Below are 14,683 nucleotides of genomic sequence, written 5' to 3'. Positions count from 1 at the left end.
AATATAGTCAGTCAATTTAGATATCCATGTTTCATATTCAGTTAAATTTATTCATTTGCTTTCAGATGTTTTTATTTAGAGTTAATTATCTGTGTCACTGCATACTGAAGTTCTCCACAGTCTGTATTTGGAATGCATGACATATTGTGCAGTATTTTTATTTATTCATTTATTTATTTTTAATGCTAAACACTAATTAAACAAAATAGACTTGAATTATAATGTCTACTTTTAGCACTTAAAACTATAAATAATTTTTGAGTGTTTTAATTGAAAATTTTTTTTTTTTTTTACACATTTTTACACCAAATGGTATATAAATTTCATATTGGCCCATTATAACATCATAATAATTATTGGATAGAAATGATAAAATTGTTTCATAGTCTATATATGCATGAGCTTTTCCAAAATATCCAAATTATCATCTACTTCCTATGTAATGGGCAAACTTTAAGTCATTTTTTTGTAGTTCAAGTGATTGGATCACAAAATGATTTGCCCTTTTTGTTTTACACCTCTACTTTGCGCTGTCTACTTCAAGTTGGATTGGGATGTTTACACCTAGTGTTAAAGGGATAGTTCACTCACCCTTATGTCGTTCTAAACCTGTATGAATTATTTCATTCTGCAGAACACAAAAAAAAAAAAGAAGGATATTTTGAAGGTTGTTGGTAACCAAACAGTTTTGGTGACCATTGATTTTCATTGTATGGGCAAAAAAACTTTCTTCTTTTGTTTTATACAGAAGAAGAAAAGCCATACAGGTTTGTAACAACATGTTTTTTGGTGATCTATCCCTTTAACAAGAAAATCTCTGTTGGACCTGTGGCTAAGCACTTAGGACGTGGTTTGACATGTTAAGCTAGTGTTGCTCGTTTGAACAATGTGAGTTGAGTCCCCCTTCCTATCAATAAGAGTGTCAGAAAGGCTGGTACAAACATCATTCGGGACATCCCAAATTTAATCGAGCCTCAGAACGGCTAAACACCCCCAAAGACAAAATGCAGAACCCGCATTTGTCTCATCTGGTTCCCACCCACTCCAGACGCATGCTGATTTTATTCCCATCTGTAACTGTGTGTCGTAACCTCTCACGCGTGACAGTGTGAGTGTGACTGAGGGTGTCTGTCACCTCTTAATAATGTATGCCTGGCCAGTGAAGAGGTCACTGTTATAGACGGGATGGTCAATTGCCCTTGTTCAGCAAGCAGCGTGGTGAACGCTCTCCCTGTAGACTCTGCCATTAAACAGCACTGCGTCCCGGCCCAGACAGAGACGTATTAGCTCTCTATCATTCTTATTGATCACTGGAAGGCACGAGCTTCTGTCTAATCAAATGCCCATTAGTCTGTGTGTGTGTGTGCAGTGCTGCTTTTTGTAGCCAGACAGACAGTGAGATCATGCTGTTCTCACTGTGTGTGTGGCAGAGAGCGGAAGGAGCTCTAATTTAGCTTAAGCAACATTGACACAGTCGCCGTTCCTGAGTCCTGGCAGCACATCGCCGTCTTCCTAATTCTATTTTGCATTCTGAAGAGGATCTTTTTAACTGTGGGATGTTTTTGGAAGGGTATGTAATTGGGTGAGCGCCGTCCCGTCCTCTGCCGTTTGGCCTGAATTGTGTTTATTGCTGGAATTCTGCTAATGGGTTGCTGTGGGAACTTAGCCAAATGTCCACAGCGCTGCAAGCATCACGGACCAAACCAATGGCCCTTCACATGAATTATCATGTCCTACTTAAAAAAAAACAAAACAAGCTTTTGGACCTTTTGGGAGCCTTTCACATGTAGAAGTTCAAACCCAAGAGTTGTTGAGCACTCTAGTATTCTGGTGCTTTTGTTTTAAATGCACAATCTGGAACTATGTGTACGTTACATCAGCCAGCACAACAAAACACTTGACATAATCTACTGCGTAGAAGCTATTATTACTGTCATTTGTAATCAAAAAGTGAATTATAGTATATCTCTGCCAGTTACAGACAATGCAAACACGCAAAAAGACACACACACTGAAGCGCAAAGCAGGTATTTTTTTGTGAGTTTTAGCTGTTTCAAACCCTAGTGAGTTACTTTGCAGTCTACAATATAGTCACCTGCCTATTAAGTCTACAATTTTGGAATGCATAAGTGCACAATTGATTCCAATAGAGCTGGACATTAGCAAAAAAGTAGCACACAAATATTGAATAATATAATAAATGTTAAATTAAAATTAATTCTTTTTTTGAATTATACTTTTTGATATCGAATGAAATGTGCATTATGGGATTGCCATTTCAAGGATACACGCTGTGCTACCTTAAGGTGCAGTCACATTTAACATTGTTGGGCAAATGTTCATGGTTGAAAGTCATTTCAACAGGAATCTGTGCAATAGGAAATTTAGCTTGTGAATGCTATTGACAGGAACTTAAACAATTGATTCCAAAAGGGTTGGACATTAGCATGTTGCAAAAAAGTACAATACACCACACACAAATATTGGATTAAATAATAGATGGTAAATTAAAATGAATACTTTTTTCCAATGTTTTTGGTCTTGAATAAAATGTGCATAAGTTGCGTTCTCTAAAGTGAAAAAAAAGTGACGTGACATGTGGCCAAGTATGGTGACCCATACTCGGAATTAGTGCTCTGCATTTATCCCATCCAAAGTGCACACACACAGCAGTGAACACACACACACACCGTGAACACACACCCTGGAGCAGTGGGCAGCCATTTTTGCTGCGGCACCCAGGGGAGCAGTTGGGGGTTCGGTGCCTTGCTCAAGGGTACCTCAGTCGTGGTATTGAAGGTGGGAGAGAGCGCTGTACATTCACTCCTCACCACCTGCAATCCCTGCCGGTTTGAGACTCGAACCCGCAACCTTTGGGTTACGAGTCTGACTCTCTAACCATTAGGCCACAACTTCCCCTCTATGAAGGATACATGCTATGCTGCCTTAAGGTCTACTCATGTGTACCATTGTTAGGTGAATTTTGAGGTCAAAAAGTCATTTCAATAGGAATCTGCACATTTGAGAACTTAAATTGAACTGAGGTTGAAAGATTTCCCCATGCAGATGTTGTTCGAGTTCAAGTTGGTCATGTGAATTTACTGCGTCGACCAACAGAAAGCTGCTTGGTTTGAAAGTGACTTTGTGAGCTGTGCTTTATAATTCAGTTGACAAAAGATCTTTTTACTCATGAAATTTCTCAGAAATTTGAGTTGAAAAGTTGAGTTGAAAATTTCAGAATGTCTTTTGCTGTATAGGTTGGAAGCTTTCTAAGGTTTGGAACAGCTTATGTCTCTCTAATAAACATGAAAGTGGAATAACTCTTTTCTCTCTCTCCCTCTCTCTCTCACTTACACAGTCTCTTGCTCCTTTGGCTGATGTTAATTGAGTCTAATTGAAAAGAAAACAAAAGAGGGAGGCTTTTGTAGTCCAGCTCTTTGATTGGGTTGTGGTGTAGAGCTTGTGTCAGCTGGAGAGGACAGAAAACAAACGAGTCGTGGCCTGGTTATCAACGGGGTCATTAAACCCACCTTCACCTACTCAGGGTGCTTAACACATCAAAGTTCAGCGCTGCTCTCAATCAGTATATGTTTGTGTTTATGTGTAGGATGCTTATTTAAACGCATATGGGCACTTGCTTATTCTGATCAGAAATGCTGATTTGTGTTGGCCATTAAAGTCTTTAAGAGTAAATCCAAATTATTGGCTGTTTTCCCTAGTTCTAGCTGGGATCAACAATACAAATGTGGCATCCATCCATCCATCCAAAAAAAAAATAAAGTTTAAACTTTTTAAAATTTAAAATTTTTTAACCAAAAATGTTGTAGCGTCTGGACCAATCAAACACACAATATATATTTTGTTAGCTATATTTAACAAATACTCTGTAACACCCCTCAGTTAACAAGCCATATGAGGACCTATGGACCCTTCCCCCGAAATGCGTCTTAACACCTCAGAAAGACACCAGGCCCCTGGTAACCATGGCAACCAACGCTGATATCACTAGTTTTATTGGCCAAAGGAATGTGGGTAGAGGAAATCACTACCTTTTCCATAGGAAGAGACACAATGCACAGTAAAAATGGACTCTTCTCTAATTAATTCATAGGAAAACCTTTCTTTGAATGAACACACATATCCTTCAGGTCATTGTGTATGTGTGTACTGTCCTTGTATATTGTCTCTTATATTGTATACTGTTTTATGATTTATGCTACAGGCTCTGTGTAGAATTGTACAGTAAGAAAGTTATTTCCCTTAACCAGGAAATTAACGTTCTTAGAATTGACAGACAGTTGACCCTGAGAGGTCAAGTAAATACTTACAGCGGATCTAAATATTTATAATTAATTATAACTAGTTATGATTAATTATTCATATTTCCCCTTGAGCTGATTCGCAACAATGTATTAATTCATTTTCAGCTTTTTAAAATACGGTTTTATTCATATTTATTTTTTATATTTATTTTTTTATTTTTAAATGAATGCATGTTTTTTTTAATGATTTATTTATTTGTTATTTAAGAAATCTTTTAATAATTATTTACTTTTTGGATGTTGATTGTTTTTTGATAATTTGATTAACATTTCCTATGGAAGTATTAATCCAATTACATTTATCCATTTATAAGTGTGACTTTAATTGTCCACAGCATGTCTCACTCTGATTTCAGGAATCACACCACCAATTTTTTTCAGTATTACATCTGTGATGAGATGCTTAACATTAGGCTACTTAGAATTTTGACTCGTCAGCCCAGAAAGCTGAATACGAATTTGGTAGTTTTATTTTATGACACTTACATTCTCAAAAGGCATTTTAAGTGAAAGTGTGTTTGGAGAAGGCAGACCTACCGTATATGAAGCGCGTCATTCGAGGGCTACTAGCATTCATGATACTAACTGGTTTGATATTATTATTTTATTTATGTTTTTTGTTTGTTTTGTTTACTATTTGTGCATGTATGAGCATGTATGACAGCCAGTTACCAGGTTGTTATATCGAGACCAGGCTGTTTGTGTGTATTTTTTGCAATATTTCGGAGAGAATTTTAATAACATTAAGGTGTGGGTAAAGGTATAAGCACCTGGGAGAGAACGTGGAGAGAACAGTTGTTTATGTCTGAAGTATGTGCGTGTGTGTGTGTTTGTCTTCGCTGTTTTTCAGAGGGGTATGATTACTCACGTAGCTCTGCGGCGAGCTTCCATTCTCTGTGCAGACAAGAACGTGCCTGTATCACTCTGGCAGTGCCTCGCTTTCCCTCTGCTGTTGCCAGTGTGGTTCTGCGTGAGAGACAGAGGAGAAAAACAGAGTGACGTGGAGAGAAAAAAAGATGGAGAAACAGTTAAAGAGGTGAGGGGGGATGTGAATCTCTTGAGGAGATACCTTGTCCATACACACCAACACAAACTGTACTGAGGTAATGTTATGGTAATAATATGCTAATGATATGCTAATCCAGCAGCAGTATTCCATATCAGCGGTGTGAGAGAATTTCAGTGAGGTCCTTCACCAGTGGGTGGAAAGGAAAGACCTCCTGATCTCACTGTACACACACACACACACACACACACACACACACTTACATATTCACCAAACTGATGCACTCACTCGTTTTTCCATCTGATTGTAGAGTTTGGTGAGTCTAGACAGAAAGAGAAAGAGTTAAAGAAAACTACAATTTGGCAAGCCTCTTTGGTTTGAAAATACATGTATATATCTATGTTATTCTGGCCACAAACAAAAAATTACAGATGCTTTCACTACTCTAGCAAATCAGCATTCACATACAGAGCACAAGTTGACAGATTAAGCACTGTGATGATGGGGAAGGAGGATGATGAACTGATTTAGTCCTGTCTGTTTTTATCTATTGCATTATTAGTTGTGTTGCACTCTCTCAGGTGGCTTCAGCCCGCAGCTCTTCACAAGTTATGACGCTCTTCGACTCATTACACTGCCAAATGAAGATCATTTAATTACATTATTATGCAGGTGAGTAAATTGTTGACTAGACAAAAAGTCTTTAGAAGTCATTATAATATTTATTTGCGTGTTATTGAACGTCGTTCTAGTACATTACCGTTTAAAAGTCATCAAAGAATCCTGAAAAAAAATCATTACGGTTTTCACAAAATTATTAAGTAGCGCAACCATTTTCAACATTGATAATAATACAAACTGTTACTTAAACATCAAATATTAGAATGATTTTTGAAGGATCATGTGACACTGAAGACTGGAGTAATGACTGGACAAATAATTGTATTTGTAATCAACATGCTGTATATAAATATATGTATATCTCCCCATTCTGCTGCCTTTGAACTCATCATAGTCACTAGTAAAAGGTTTGGGACTGTGCTTTCTTGTGGTGCCATCAGCCAGTCAGCGTCGTCATGATGTAATTTCCTGTGATAAGGCACAGGTGATTAGCTCAAACACTTCTGTGGTCCCATGAACAACGATGACAGATTTTATTGCCTTGCAAGTTCAGGCTTTTTTTTCAGACTTTAGTGCCATGCAAATTCAGGCTATGCAGTTAAAATATTAAGATTAAAACATTCCCAGAAAAGGGAGATACTAAGTTCATGCGGGATCTGTGGGGCATTACTGGGCCTCTGTAGTGAGCTTGAATCAAAGCATCTGAGCTTGGCTGCATTGTAAGGGCTGGAATGTGTGAGCACAGTGGCCTGATCATATTCTGTGTGAGTGATAGAGAAAGCCATTCCAGCACTGAAAGCTGATGTTCTACAGAAATGTGTGATTGACAGGTCTTCCTCACATACACATACCTTAGTACACGCACAAAAAAATTCCTCTTGGCACAGTGGGAGCTTTCCTCTCCTGGAAGTGAATGGACCAGCTTTGTAATTGTCAATGGGGGTTCAGCTCATGTGTTTGTGATGCTGTCATTTGAAATATTATTATTAAATATTTAAAAGTACAACAATGAAAACAATATAATTTTTTTAATTTAAATAATAGTAATAATAGTAGTAGTAGTAGTAGATGTAGTAATAGTAGTAGTAGTCGTAAAGGTTACAATTGTATAAATATATATTTAAATACTTGATAATTATAATGCTTTAATTTTATAATTAAAACGTAAAATACTTTATTAAAAAGTATAAAGTATTATACATTTTTTATTAAAACAATAATACTTTATTTTTTATCAAAATGTAATAGTAATGTTTAATTTATAATAGTAATAATAATTAAATTCAAGATTTATTATTGTTTTATTATATTTTAATAATTTCTATGATGATGATGATAATAATAATTATTATTACAAGTGAAATGTTTATTAATATTATATTTTAAATACAATAACAATATTGTTTAAGTAAAAATTAATAATAAGTGGTTCGTAATAATAATAATAAACATTATTATTATTGTTGTTGTTTTTGTCATGACCCCTACTTTTACTAAAGCTTACTAAAATAATTCTCAGAGTCTTCAATAAATAAGCCCTTGGTAGGTTAATTTGTTCCCAGAAATATACTGCCTCCCCCAGCGTGAGCCCCCTCAGTGGGTGGGTGAGGCTGTGGACTCCCCCGGGTCAGTCCCGCCGCTGGACGCTAGTTCCATTCATCTGCCAGAGATCTTTTCTTCTCCACTACAAAGCAGCACTGCTCCCCTGACAGCAGCTCCCCTGCTGCGCCGTATTTATCTATTGTGTATAGTTAGACTCATCTGTGCTCCCTCTCCCTCTCTCTCTCTTTCTCGTTCTCTCTCTTTCCTTCCAATTCATCTGATCAACATCAGCGCACAAAACAAAAATAAATCTCCAAACACTTGTGTTAAATATCAGATTGGCTGGGTGCATATTGAAGGCTGGCATTTCAAGCGAGGTCTCTTTTGTGTTGTGCAGCTATTGTATTAGTTCAGAGAGTAGGTGCGGACTAATGTCTCTCTCTCTCTCTCTGTCTGTCTTTCTCTGTGTGAGGTTTATTTTGGAGCTCTGTTCAAGAGTGAAGACAGACAGCCCCCCCTTCTTGTCGAACTCTTAAGTGCACTGTTTATTAGTGCTGCTGTACTGGTGAATGGTCACCCACATAGAGTTTGTACTTTTCTGATCTGGGTGTTACAATATTGTGTTACTTATTAAGTATATGTAATTGGAGTTACATTTTATGAAAAGTAATATGTTAAGTTACTTTTTCTCACTGCTGGCTGACTTTTTTTTGTACATTAGAAGTACTGTTTATTTGTACTATTTTTTTGCTTTGTTTATTCTAGACAATATATATATGTGCTAAGTTTATTAGCCAAAATGTTGTTAATTTTTTCACCACAAATAACAAAGCATTCAGGTTCAGATTTTCAGTGTTTAAAACATTTGTCATGTCACTGCATGCACGACACGCATTCTATTGACCCACAATACCCATCATGCTTGGTCACCTTAAATATGTCCCCTTTATGGGATTTGTCAATATAAATTAAATGTATTAAATTAAAAATATAGCAAATTATTTATTTAAAAATAATTACAATAATTTTAAGTAAATATAAATAAATAAAATAAATAACATTATTACCTAATGCTCATTAATTGTTACACTGTTGGCCAAAGCTAAACGACCCCCTCACTCATCCTCCTCCTCTCTCAGTCTTTGCTGTTCTCCATGTTCCTGTGGTTTCTCTGAATTTGTGAAGCAGTTTATGAAGGGATCTCAACCAGGAATGCAGTGAAAGTTTAGGATTGTTTGTCATATGTTGTTCTGTGACAGAAACATACGTGTGAAAGATGTTCTGTGTGAAAAAAGGTGAAAAATAAGGTGTTTTAAAAGTTGCCTGCATTCACATGAACACATTAGAGAAAGAGAGAGAGAGCGACAGATGAAAGATCATTTAAAATGTTTGTGAAATGGGTGAAGGTGCTTCAGGAATGTTTTCGTCATACATACATGATGAACCAGTCCATGAACCTGCCGACAGATATCAAGGTTTTACTTTATCAATATTTACTTTCCACAAAACTGTACTTGCATTATTTCATTAGAACACATTCCTACTACACTTGTCGTAATCGCCATCTTGATTTAGTTTTGTATTTTTGTCTTCCTGGCTAAACCCCAGGCTTATGTCAGCCAATTAATTTCTTCTAAACAAGCTAGTTGTTCTTAGGTAAACCATCTGTATCTCTGGTCTAATTTGTTCACATCATATAGAAGGTGATTTAAAGGTGAATTTTCTGCAACATTAACAGCCACCTTTTTGGGAAGTCAACCTTCAAATGGTTTACTTATATTTTTTTTCTGCACACCAAAGCTATTTGAGTCTCATGGCACGTGTTAATTTTGGTCCCTGAATAACCTGCACTGTATCAATTACAGTTCAAAGATGCATAAATCCAGCTAAAGGTAACATTATACATCAGATATAGAATGCCATATAGTGAGATTGTTCTGAGCTCTCAGTTCTACTAATACAAAATCTCTCTTCTTCATTTTTTGACACTTGTCCTGCTATGAAATTCTCAGCGACCATTTGAATTACTGTAGATATGTGCTGAAAATGTTGTTTTGACCACTGCATAGAGTTAGGCATTCACACACATCAGTCTTGTACTTGAAAGTTAAAAAAGAGGCTTTCTAAAAAGATTTTGGAAAAGGAGAAATAAATAATTATATAAAGGGATAGTTTGAAGAATCAAAAGAGTTAAAAATACTAGAACAAGAGTTTTTCTTCCTCCATTTATCTGTCTCTCTCTGTGTCTCTGCTTGAGTGAAGGTACATTTCAGTCAGCCTGATCTCCTCTCACTCACAGTACAATGAGAGCTACGCCCATAATGGCTGCTGGAATATCAAGCTACGGGGGGAAATGAGAAAGCAGCATCTTATGGGCTCATTCATCAAGAACTAATTGAGGCCTGGGTACTCTCAAGTGCTGATAAAAACGGAGGAGTGTGTGTGTGTGTTTGCTTTTGTGTTTTCAGCTGGAATGCGAGTGTGTGTGTGTGCGCGCATTGCCAGTGAAGAGCAGAGGAATTCTGCTCCACAAGAGATGTTTTCCTGGTGGAAGTGACTGCATGTGTGGCTGAGTAGCATGCGGGCAGAGGACCAATGGGGTTGCGGGGGGTTCGTCGGTAGCTCTGCATACTAAACGGGTCGGGAGCGAGGGGAGGGTGGGGGTTAGCATTAGACCTGCTTCACTGGACCTCTCATCTGGGGCTGGAGCTATTGTGCTCTACTCCACCTCGCTGTATCGATCCCACCAGGCGGGAATTCTGCACCTCTCTCTTTTTCTCTGTCTTCCCTCCCTGTTCCCTCCTTTTACACTCTGATTTGCTCTCTGCCACCTTTTACTTCTTCCCTTCCCCTTTCTATTTACCTGTTTCACTCTCTTTCTGCATCGCTTGCCCCATTTTTTCCTCTTCTCCTCCTTCAGGGCCGTTTGACAGCAAGTCTTTGGAGCCTGAAGGATCATGTACACACACATCACCTTTAGCCACCTTTCAGTCGATGCTTATTGATTTTGATATCACAATGAAATATATTATTTTCCCTGCGCTGGCCACTCTCGATCCTTTTCTTCCTCCATCCCTCTCTTTTCCGTCTAATGTAATCAAGAACCAAAACTGTTCCACGTTCCTCTGACTGAATCAAATTGACCTGCTTCTTGAGTACGTGTGAAGCGAGGTGACGCGTCAGGTGCAGGTGTGTGAGTGTGTATGCATGTGCTAATGTGTCAAAAAAAATATTTTTTGGAAATTTTAACAGAAAAATTAACCTAAAAATGCTACTGTTAAAACCTTTTAATTTGTTAACTGGAACCATATATGGTGAAAATTATTTTATTTTAAATCATGAGTTTTGTTGGAGTAGAAACGTCAGTAAGTGTAAATGATTAAGTTATGTATTTTAATGTTATCATTACGTACATTTGATAATATTTTAATTCATAATGTGGCTTCATCTTTCTTCATTTTTAAATATTAAAAGTTTTATTTTAGCATTTAAGATGGGTTGGTTTAATATCTAAACTATCTATCTGTCTATCTGTCTGTCTGTCTGCCTGTCTGTCTTAAAACATTTGTCTTTATCTTACAGTCCATATTGTGACAGACTGTAAAATGGTACATTTTTACAGTATTTTAAATAAATTATTTTTAAACCTTATTTTAAATTATAATTGTGTGTGTTTGACAGGAAAATTTGCATGCACATGGTTATAGAGGCTTGTGTGTCTCTCAGGTGTATGTTCTAATGTGTGTCTGTCTGCAAGTGAGAATGTTTGTAAAGAGTGTGAGTGTGTGTGCATGCTAATGTCTTTCTCTGTGTGTATGTGTGTGTGCTTGTTTGTGTGTATGTGAAGTGATTGTTTGTTTGTATACAGCTTCAGTTTTTTCCATCACTAGGTCTATTATGTCTTGAATTTGATATTGATCTGATTTGATATGATGTCAATATGGTATTGACTTCAAGTCCTTTTCCTATTGGAAGAGGTGAGTGTATTCATACATATGAATAAGCCCATAATTAAATAAGCTTTTGGCAATTGTCATTTCAAGTTAAAATGAAAAAGAAAATCAAAACAATTCTTACTTTAATAACTAGTGACGCTCATTACTGTTGAAATTGTGTATTGTTTTGTTACACATCATAATTTTATGCACAAGGGATAGATTAATGAACAGATTAATCAGCTAATGGTTAGAGAGAGAGCAAGGCTTTTTTTTGTTTCACAATGTCTGTGTGGTAAGAGATCTCACACACAAAAACACATCAGTGGGGTGTAGTTGAATTTCTAAATGGATTTGGGTTTTTAGCTCAATGTAGATCCATCTGATGTTTCCAGTTTCCAGGAGTATGCAACAACATTTACCTTACACTTATCAACAAGCAACCAATAATATATTTTATATGCTTATATTAACATACTATAAAAAAACCAAGGTCATTTTTATATGACCAAAATGGATGATGTCCAGGCGAGTTGTGTTGTAGTTATAGTATAAATATTGTAATTATTCTGTTAATTTTCAGTTTGACTCATTCAGGCCGATCTGTGGACTGGTTGCATATAACTCAGTGATAGTCGTAAGGAGGCCTCCTGTGAAGGTAAGCTGCCTCCCTCTGAAACTTTATCCAGCGGTGTCGCTCTTATTTATTATTTTATATTTATATGTTATTTTAAATATATTATTTATTTTTGTCCTGAGTGAAAGGGGAGTCTATTTACCTTTCCCCCTCGGAAAAAACATCCCTGACACACACATGCTTGTATTGATTTGCCATCGTGCTGTCACTGCGTGTCTGTGCCGTACATCTCTTAGCTACAAATCATGATTCAGAACAGGATCGGTACACACACAAAGACACCTGCGCAGAGACTCAGTGGTGTCAGTGGGAGGTGTGTCGTCTTAAGCTAACCTCCGCCCTTCGGGATATGACACTGGAAGGCAAAGTAGGATTATCTTTTCTTTCAGATCTTCTGTTGCAAAGTCTGAGCAAAATAGCTGCTGAAGACAAATGGTTTAATCAGAACAGACAGTCCAATGTTTGATACACATTTCTGTGTTAACGTTTTTATGTGCACTTTGGAGGTGACACAGTCACATGTAGGCAAATGGGAGGTTAGTTTAACATTGACAGGGATGTATGGAATTAGATAAGAATACTGTCATAATTATTTTTTTGTTTTCTTTCTTTTTTTAATAACCATGTTGCTGTTTCTGGAGGTTATGGTTGGTTGCTAGGATGTTGCTATTTTTTTTTTCAAGTTGAAAAGTTACAAAAAAAAATCTATTTCAAATAATTTCTGTTCTTTTAATCTTTCTATTCATAAACCCCCCCCCCCAAAAAAATTATTAGTTTCCAAAAAACAATAAATAAATAAAAGAAAAAATATTAAGAAGGACAACCATTTTTCAACATTGATAATAATAAGAAATGTTTCTTGAGCTCCAAATGAGCATATTAGCATGATTGTATGGACCATTTAACAATGAAGACTGGACTAATGGCTGCTGAAAATTACATCACAGGAATCAATTACATTTTTAATATATTAAAATAGAAAACTTATTTTAAATTGTAATAAAAAAATCACAATATTATTATATTTTTGATCAAATAAATGCAGTACTAGTGAGCATAAAAGACTTCTTTAAAAATCATTTAAAAAGTTTTACTGACCTCAAATCTCATTAACTGATATTAAGAATCTCTTAAAATAAAAATTTTGTGAGTGTAATATAGATAGTGTTAGAAAAATTATATTATTTTTGTATTTTCTTGGGACAAAAATCTTCTTACACAATTTTGCATCTCAAGTAAGTTTATCGTTTTTCGGTTTGCATCTCAAGTGAATTGATCTTGTTTAGTGAAATAGATATTTTAAGACAAAAACACAAATTAGGATAATTCACCAATAAACAATTAGAACCTCCGGACTACATCACTGAAGTGTGATTGTGTACGAGTGCTTTCACAGCTCATTGTCGGTGTTGTGTTTTGGTCGGAATGACACTTGCCAGCCATGTAAAAATTCTTGTGACGGGGTGAGTGTCAGAGTCAGCATTTTTTTCCCTCTCTGTTCTCTCCTCCTTCCTCCCTCCCGCTGTTTAATCCATCCAGCTGCTGTCACGGCAGGGGAGCAGCCAATCTATCACACCATCGAGACACATTCTTCTCACCTGCTCTGCGCCGGCACCGTGCCGTACCGGCCCTTTAATGAACAGCCAACATGATCCCAGCTGACAAGCAGGAAATGGATGCAATAAAGATTGTTTCTGCATGCTCTTTGCATTCCTGATAAATCACCTTACTGTTCGACAGACACCAGCCAGCGCCGCGCACAAATCTGATTTCACGCCGAGGGAGAGACACTGAGGGAAGGGGCATCGGGCCAAGAGGGGTCAGTTCAATTTAAATGCAGACTGGCTCAGACACGGAGCCCATGCAACCGCTGATTGCATGCGTGTGTGTGTGTGTGGTGGGAAGCCCTGTGTGATGGACCCGTGACACACCTCGCACCTCACATCATTTCTTTGGACGCAGCGGGCGGCAGCTCGTGCACACCTGCAGCTTGAAGTCCAGGTGAAGGGGTTTTATCAGTCAAGCAGACCTGCTCTGTCCGCCAGAACGCTTTACTCTCTGCAACTCTGCAGATGATACAGTCACACGTCGGCCCTGCAACCTTGGACACTGCACTGTAATGAAAGATGAAAGCAGGAGAGGCGCACGAAGGGCGGAGAGAACAGGGAGGGGGGCGTGAGGTGTGGGGATGTAGTGAGAGATGAGGAAGAGATGCAGATCTCTGGGCGGGTAATTTGTGATCTAATCTTATGCAGCCCGTGCCTGCTGTAAGTCAGACTAAGGAGAGAGAAAAAGAAGTGGTGTCTAAAGAAGTAAGGTTGTGGAGTCTCTGAATCTTGAAGCTGAAAGGTTTAAATGGATAGTGGAGCCTGAGAATGAGTCATTAACTCTTTTAAATGTAGCGAACTTTATTTTTATTTTACTCACTGTGTATTTTTAGTTCCTAACCTTCCATGAAGTCAATATGAATTCAAAATTGAACCTATTTACTTCCTTAATGCATGTTCTGTGTATCAAAGTGTAGCTAATAACTTGCTCTGCCTTTGAAACGAATGTCCTTTTCAGCTGACATCATAAAGTTCTCTTATTTTTTAACCCCTCCCCTCCAATCATATATATA

At 37.2% G+C, this 14,683-nt stretch overlaps 1 long non-coding RNA gene across 1 annotated transcript; it reads left to right on the top strand.

Annotated features, from left to right (window-relative positions):
* Positions 1 to 5,181: 5,181 nt before the first annotated feature.
* On the top strand, positions 5,182 to 14,346 carry LOC107700691 (uncharacterized). The gene is made up of 4 exons (XR_001635569.1): positions 5,182 to 5,358; positions 5,891 to 6,000; positions 12,010 to 12,084; positions 13,603 to 14,346. It is a non-coding gene; the product is annotated as an uncharacterized LOC107700691 (long non-coding RNA).
* Positions 14,347 to 14,683: the final 337 nt, after the last annotated feature.

This window comes from Sinocyclocheilus anshuiensis, unplaced genomic scaffold, assembly GCF_001515605.1.
Source record: "Sinocyclocheilus anshuiensis isolate Anshui unplaced genomic scaffold, SAMN03320099.WGS_v1.1 scaffold782, whole genome shotgun sequence".
NCBI classification, from domain to species: Eukaryota; Metazoa; Chordata; class Actinopteri; order Cypriniformes; family Cyprinidae; genus Sinocyclocheilus; species Sinocyclocheilus anshuiensis.
Note: the sequence above shows the minus strand (reverse complement) of the source record. Positions and strands in the feature narration are given on the sequence as shown.